Raw genomic sequence first — 6,914 nt, 5'->3', positions numbered from 1 at the left:
ATCTATTCGATGGCTGCCTTGTCTTTTACTCTGTGCAAAAGACAAGGCAGCCACAAACACCACGGGAACACCGTATTGAGGCTTTGTTCTGACCATTCATTCGGTGTCGCGTTTCTTTCAAGCAATTCTCCCGGTTAGCCCGCACTCGGCTCGCTCCCAGAGCCGTGTTAAAGTCCACTTCGCATTCACTCTCTTTTCTCAGCAGATTAAAAGAAAGTTTCATCTTGGGCTCCCTGAAACTTCCATCCTACACCGCTGTTTGCTTTTTCACAAGAGCAGAGGAGAGCGCACCGTTCCCAGCGGCACTGCAGTACCGGGTCGAGGCTTGGAGTGAACGGAGCAAGCTTCTTTTTCAACTCCTATTCTTAAAAATCCATTTAATATGTTGTCCTCGTATAGAGGACATATTAAACTGATAAGAACAGATCTTAGCCAAAAGGCCGAGAAGCGATAACTGTCCACTGTTTCAGGTCCGAGGGCCCTTGCTGGCACAATGCGCACTTGTAGCAGTGTTCTTTTTATGGCCATAGGTGGCCAGAGTGTCACGTTGCACCTCCGCCCACCCGCTGCACTGAGCACTCTTCAGCCCTTTTAAATGGTATAACTTTGCACTCCCGCATGCTCCAGCAAGCACCATTCAAGCAACAACTTTGCACTCCAGCTTCGAACATCGGCACAGTCGCAACAAGTAAGGCGACTCTACTCAGAGAAGTCACTCTGCAAAGTAGCAAGATTTCTTTTGCACAGACAGAAAGGGCTTCACCCGCAAAGGTAAAGCCTGCCAATAATAGAAACAACTCATTAGTGCTGCTCTCCACGGAAGTCTTTAGTAAAAGGCGAAAGACTTGTATGTTATGAAGAGAAACCAGAGTACGATTATCCGTCACTGCGGGAGCAGGGCATCAGGCGTGGTGAGCTTTGCTTGGTTGAGACGCTTGGTTGAGTCGATGGCTGCCTTGTCTTTTACTCTATGCAAAAGACAAGGCAGCAACAAAAACACCACGAGAATCCCGTATTGAGGCTTTGTTCTGACCGCTCATTCAGTGTCGCGTTTCTTTCAAGCAATTCTCCCGGTTAGCCCACACTCGGCTCGCTCCCATAGCCGTGTTAAAGTCTACTTCGCATTCACTCTCTTTTCTCTCTTGGGATTGGGATTGGGATTTTATCTATAAAATGAATTCCTTCACTCAAACTATGTTAAAACTGCTTTGTCGTTCATATTTACCATGTCTAGAAAGATTTATACAAAAAAAACAACGTTGTACTTTGCAGTAAAAGAAAGAGCAAATCTAAAGTTTCAGGAATCCGAGAATAAGCTTACTTTCATGAGTGCTTCACGATTTCGGATTTTGCTATAAAATGAATTCCTTCACTCAAACTAAATTAAAACTGCTAAACCGCTAATCTGTTACATGTAAGGCAGATGTCAAATTCACCGAAATAGGATCTAAGGGTATTCGGCCAATCGAGCTGTAGCAGCTTCGGTAAAAGAGTATAAGTTGAAGAGTTTGTGAATAAAGGTGTGCGCACACATAGTGAACTGTAGGAAAATAGGCAGGGAGCAATGCCGGCTGGGGTATATGTTCTTGTATGTTGTCTGACTGTTTGATTTGAATGTGTTGTGTAAGTGTCCTGTTGAATGTTTGGGCTTTGACACTTCACTGTGGTTGTTAACTGTGTGGTGTGTCCTGAAATGTTATATGTTTGGGCTGTGTGACATGCTTAATGCTTGTCAGTAGCTACCCACTTATTCATATATAGCAACTGACAACATAAGAAGTCTGGACATACTTTGATAGTAGTTGTAGAAGTATCCTTATTGATAATAGATAAACTAATTCATAGTGATAGAACAGTAGATGAACAGGTGCCTGCACGTCTCACGAAAATAAAATGGGTGTATGATTGCTGACGGCAGAGCAATACTGCCAAACTTATGAGTGCTTGTGGCAAACTTGATTCAGTGTCTTGACGTGTATACGCTGTTTCGCTGACTTGATTGTCACAAGAAACAAAGTGTGTTTGATAAGATCCGACCATTTTATTACGGGAGGATCAGTATGTATGGATTCTGATGTGACTGATAAACCCATTCGTATCTTAAGCATAATCTAATACGTGAGACAACGCCCTGGCACACAATCAAAAAAAAAAAGAGAGAGCGGTTTTGTGTCCCCACAGTCCATAATGTAGAAAAGAGAGAAAAAAGCCTTTCTGATTTGGTGTGTGTGCTCATAGTGCAGAGTGTAGAGAAAAGAGAGAAAAGAAAGCCGTTTTGGTGTCACGGGTGTTGTGACTTACACACACACATTTCTGAATTGAGAAAAGAAATTATTTTAGAGGAAGCAGTAGAGTTTAGATCCCACATTTGTTGATAGGCATTCATTTATTTCTTCACTTCTGATGAAGTTTCAACAATAAACAACAAACTTTGTATTATGAGAAAGAACCAGACTCATTCTTCAGGAATCCGAAAATAAGCACGAATTCGGATTCTCCTATAAAACGAATTAATTAACTCAAACCAAGTTAAGACTGCTTTTTCCTTCATATTTATTCATGTCTAATCAAGTTTCAACGATAAACAACGTTGTACTTTGTAGAATGAGAAAGAACTTCTTCAGCAATAAGCATCTCTCGACATATGACGAAATACAGATTTTGCTATAAAATTAATTTCTTCTATCAGCGTGACTTAAAACTGTTTGTCCTCCTTATTTATCCACTTCAAATCAAGTTTCAACAATTAAAAAAAAATTGTAGTTTGAGAAAGAACAACTTAATCTTCAGCAATCAGTATAAAAAGAGGGCAACAAAAGGTGCAAATGCCAACCATACATCACTAAAAGGTGGAGCGGAAGTATTCAGCGTCAAGTAGGTGTGAATGTTCGACCAAAATTTGTAAAAAGTGGGTAAGAAAAGGTTCGAATGCCCGACTAAATATTAACAAAAGCGGGAGGAGAGGTCTTCGGATGAGAGTGGGTGAGAATTTCCTACCATACAAGTATGGTGGAGAGGAAGCTGTGATTGGCCGACAATAGTAAAAAGCAGGTGAGAAAAGGTGCGAATGTCAAAACATACATGATCAAAACAGGGAGCGGAGGTGTTTGGCTGCAACAAGGTGTGAATGTCTACCCATAATTAATGAAAAACGGGCAACAAGTAGGTTCGAAATTCCAACCATACATCATCAAAAGCAGGAGTGGATGTGTTCGGCTTCAAGAAGGTATGAATGTCCATTAATAATTGCTATAAAACATGAAAGAAAATTTTCGAATATCAAACCGCACATAATCGTAAGCGGGAGAGGAGGTGTTCCGCTGCAAGAAGGTGTGAATATCCACCCATAATTACTGAAAAATGGGTAAGAAAAGGTGCGAATGCCCAACCATACATCATCAAAAGCAGGAGTGGATGTGTTCGGCTACAAGAAGGTTTGAATGTCCGACCATAGTTTGTAAAAAGCGGGTAAGAACAGGTTTGTATGCCCGACTGTACACAATCAAAAGAGGGAGCGGAGTTGTTCAGCTACAAGAAGGTGTGAAAGTCCGACCATGGTTTGTAAAAAGCGGGTAAGAACAGGTTCGTATGCCCGAATATACACCATCAAATGCGGGAGCGGAGGTGTTCGGCTGTGAGTAGGTGTGAATCTCCAACCATAATTGCTGAAAAATGTGTTAGAAAAGGTAAGAATGCCGGTCCATACATCATCAAAAGCGGGAGAAGTGGTGTTCGGCTGCAAGTAGGTGTGAATGTCCAGCCATAATTACTCACAAATGGGCCAGGACGAAAGCCACACTGCATCTCCTGAATCCGAGGCTCGATTATCCGACGGATCCTCCTCTCCAATACCCCCGAATAGACCTTACCAGGGAGGCTGAGGAGTGTGATACCCCTATAGTTGGAACACACCCTCCGGTCCCCCTTTTTAAAGAGGGGGACCACCACCCCAATCTGCCAGTCCAGAGGCACTGTCCCCGATGTCCACGCGATGCTGCAGAGGCGTGTCAGCCAAGACAGCCCTACAACATCCAGAGCCTTGAGAAACTCAGGACGGACCTCATCCACCCCCGGGGCCTTGCCACCGAGGAGCTTTTTGACCACCTCGGCAACCTCAGCCCCAGAAATGGGAGGCCCTGTCTCCGAGCTCTCCGACTCTGCCTCTTCCGAGCACGTGTTGGTAGGATTGAGGAGTTCCTCGAAGTACTCCCCCCACCGACTCACAACATCCCTAGTTGAGGTCAGCAAAGCCCCGTCCCCACTGTAAACAGTGTTGACTGTGAGCCGCTTCCCCCCCCTGAGACGCCGGATGGTGGACCAGAATCTCTTCGAGGCCGTCCGGAAATCGTTCTCCATGGTCTCACCGAACTCCTCCCAGGCCCGAGTTTTTGCCTCAGCAACCGCCGAAGCCGCAGCCCGTCTGGCCTGTCGGTACCTATCAGCTGCTTCCAGGGTCCCACTGGCCAAAAAGGCCCGATAGGACTCCTTCTTCAGCTTGACGGCTTCCCTCACCACTGGTGTCCACCAGCAGGTTCGAGGGTTGCCGCCACGACAGGCACCGACCACCTTACGGCCACAACTCCGATCAGCTGCCTCGGCAATGGAGTCACGGAACATGGCCCATTCGGACTCAATGTCCCCCACCTCCCCCGGGATATGGTTGAAGCTCTGCCGGAGGTGGGAGTTAAAGCTCCTTCTGACGGGGGATTCTGACAAACGCTCCCAGCAGACCCTCACAATACGTTTGGGCCTGCCAGGTTTGATCGGCATCCTCCCCCACCAGCGGAGCCAACTCACCACCAGGTGGTGATCAGTTGACAGCTCCGCCCCTCTCTTCACCCGAGTGTCCAGGACATACGGCCGCAAGTCCGATGATACAACCACAAAGTCGATCATCGAACTGCGGCCAAGGGTGTCCTGGTGCCAAGTGCACATATGGACACCCTTATGTCTGAACATGGTGTTCGTTATGGACAGTCCATGACCAGCACAGAAGTCCAACAACATAACACCACTCTGGTTCAGATCGGGGGGGCCGTTCCTCCCAATCACACCCCTCCAGGTCTCACTGTCATTGCCCACGTGAGCATTGAAGTCCCCCAGCAGAACGAGGGAGTCTCCGGTAGGAGCATTCTCCAGTGCCTCCCCCAGAGACTCCAAAAAGGGTGGGTACTCTGAACTGCTGTTTGGCGCATAGGCACAAACAAGTCAGGACTCGTCCCCCCACCCGAAGGCGGAGGGAGGCTACCCTCTCGTTCACTGGGGTAAACCCCAATGTACTGGCACACAGCCGGGGGGCAATAAGTATGCCCACACCTGCTCTGCGCCTCTCACCACGGGCAACTCCAGAGTGGAAGAGAGTCCAACCCCTCTCAAGAGGACTGGTTCCAGAGCCCAAGCCGTGCGTCGAGGTGAGTCCGACTATATCTAGCCGGAACCGCTCAGCCTCGCGCACCAGCTCCGGCTCCTTCCCCAACAGAGAGGTGACATTCCACGTCCCAAGAGCTAGCTTCAGTAGCCGAGGATCAGACCGCCAAGGCCTCTGCCTTCGGCCGCTACCCAGCTCACATCGCACCCGACCCCCTTGGCCCCTCCCACGGGTGGTGAGCCCGTCGGAAGAGGGGGACCCACGTCATCATTTCGGGCTATGCCCGACCGAGCCCCATGGGCACAGACCCGGCCACCAGGCGCCCGCTGCCGGGCCCCACCCCCGGGCCTGGCTCCGGGGGGAGGCCCCGGTGTCCCATATCCGGGCAAGGGATCACGAGGTCCAAATTTTTTGTTCATCATAAGGGGTCTTTTGAGCTGTTCTTTGTCTGGTCCCTCATCTAGGATCTGTTTGCCTTGGGTGACCCTACCAGGGGCTTAAAGCCCCGGGCAACATAGCTCCCAGACTCATTGGGGCACGCAAACTCCCCCACCACGATAAGGTGACAGCTCAGGAGGGAGAATCCCGACTATACACCATCAAATGCGGTAGCGGAGATGTTCGGCTGTGAGTAGGTGTGATTCTCCAACCATAATTGCTGAAAAATGTGTTAGAAAAGGTAAGAATGCCGGTCCATACATCATCAAAAGCGGGAGAGGTGGTGTTCGGCTGCAAGTAGGTTTGAATGTCCAACCATAGTAAGTAATAGGCGGGTAAGAAAAGGCTCGAATGCCACACTATATACCATCAAAAGCGGAAGCGGAGGTGTTCGGCTGCAAGACGGTGTGAACGTCCGACCAAAGTTTGTAAAAAGCAGTTAAGAAAATGTTCGAATATCCAACCAAACATAATCAAAAGCGGGAGCAGAGCTGTTCGACTGCAAGTAGGTGTGAATATCAGATCATAATTTGCAAAAAGCTGTTGAGAAAGGGTGAGAATGCCCGACTATACACTATCAAATGTGGGAGCGGAGTTGTTCGGCTGTGAGTAGGTGTGATTCTACAACCATAATTGCTGAAAAATGTGTTAGAAAAGGTAAGAATGCCGGACCATATATCACCAAAAGCGGGAGAGGTTGTGTTCGGCTGCAAGTAGGTGTGAATGTCCATTAATAATTGTTTTAAAACATGAAAGAAAATGTTCGAATATCAAACCTTACATGATCATTAGCGGGAGAGGAGGTCTTCAGCTGCAAGAATGTGTGAATGTCCAGCCATAATTACTCACAAACGGGTAAGAAAAGGTACTATTGCCAGACCATATATGATCAAAACAGGGAGCGGAGGTGGTTCAGCTGCAAGAAGGTTTGAATGTCCGACTAAAGTTTGTAAAAAGCGGGTAAGACAAGGTGTGAATTCCCGACAATGTATGATCAAAAGAGGAGTGGAGGTTTTCGGCTGCAAGAAGGTCTGAATGTCCACCCATAATTACTGAAAAATGGTTAAGAAAAGGTGCGAAAGCCCAACCGCACATGATCATAAGTGGA

The 6,914-nt window shown here is 47.5% G+C and overlaps 1 non-coding gene and 1 pseudogene across 1 annotated transcript; both read right to left on the bottom strand.

Moving 5' to 3' along the window:
* Window positions 1-280: 280 nt before the first annotated feature.
* LOC140274105 (U2 spliceosomal RNA) lies at window positions 281-452 on the bottom strand (annotated as a pseudogene).
* A 308-nt stretch (window positions 453-760) lies between these two features.
* On the bottom strand, window positions 761-874 carry LOC140274161 (U5 spliceosomal RNA). Its single transcript, XR_011908139.1, has one exon. It is a non-coding gene; the product is annotated as a U5 spliceosomal RNA (small nuclear RNA).
* Between the last annotated feature and the right edge of the window lie 6,040 nt (window positions 875-6,914).

Source organism: Leuresthes tenuis, unplaced genomic scaffold (assembly GCF_036924035.1).
Source record: "Leuresthes tenuis unplaced genomic scaffold, fLeuTen1.0.hap1 SCAF_17, whole genome shotgun sequence".
NCBI lineage: Eukaryota > Metazoa > Chordata > Actinopteri > Atheriniformes > Atherinopsidae > Leuresthes > Leuresthes tenuis.
Note: the sequence above shows the minus strand (reverse complement) of the source record. Positions and strands in the feature narration are given on the sequence as shown.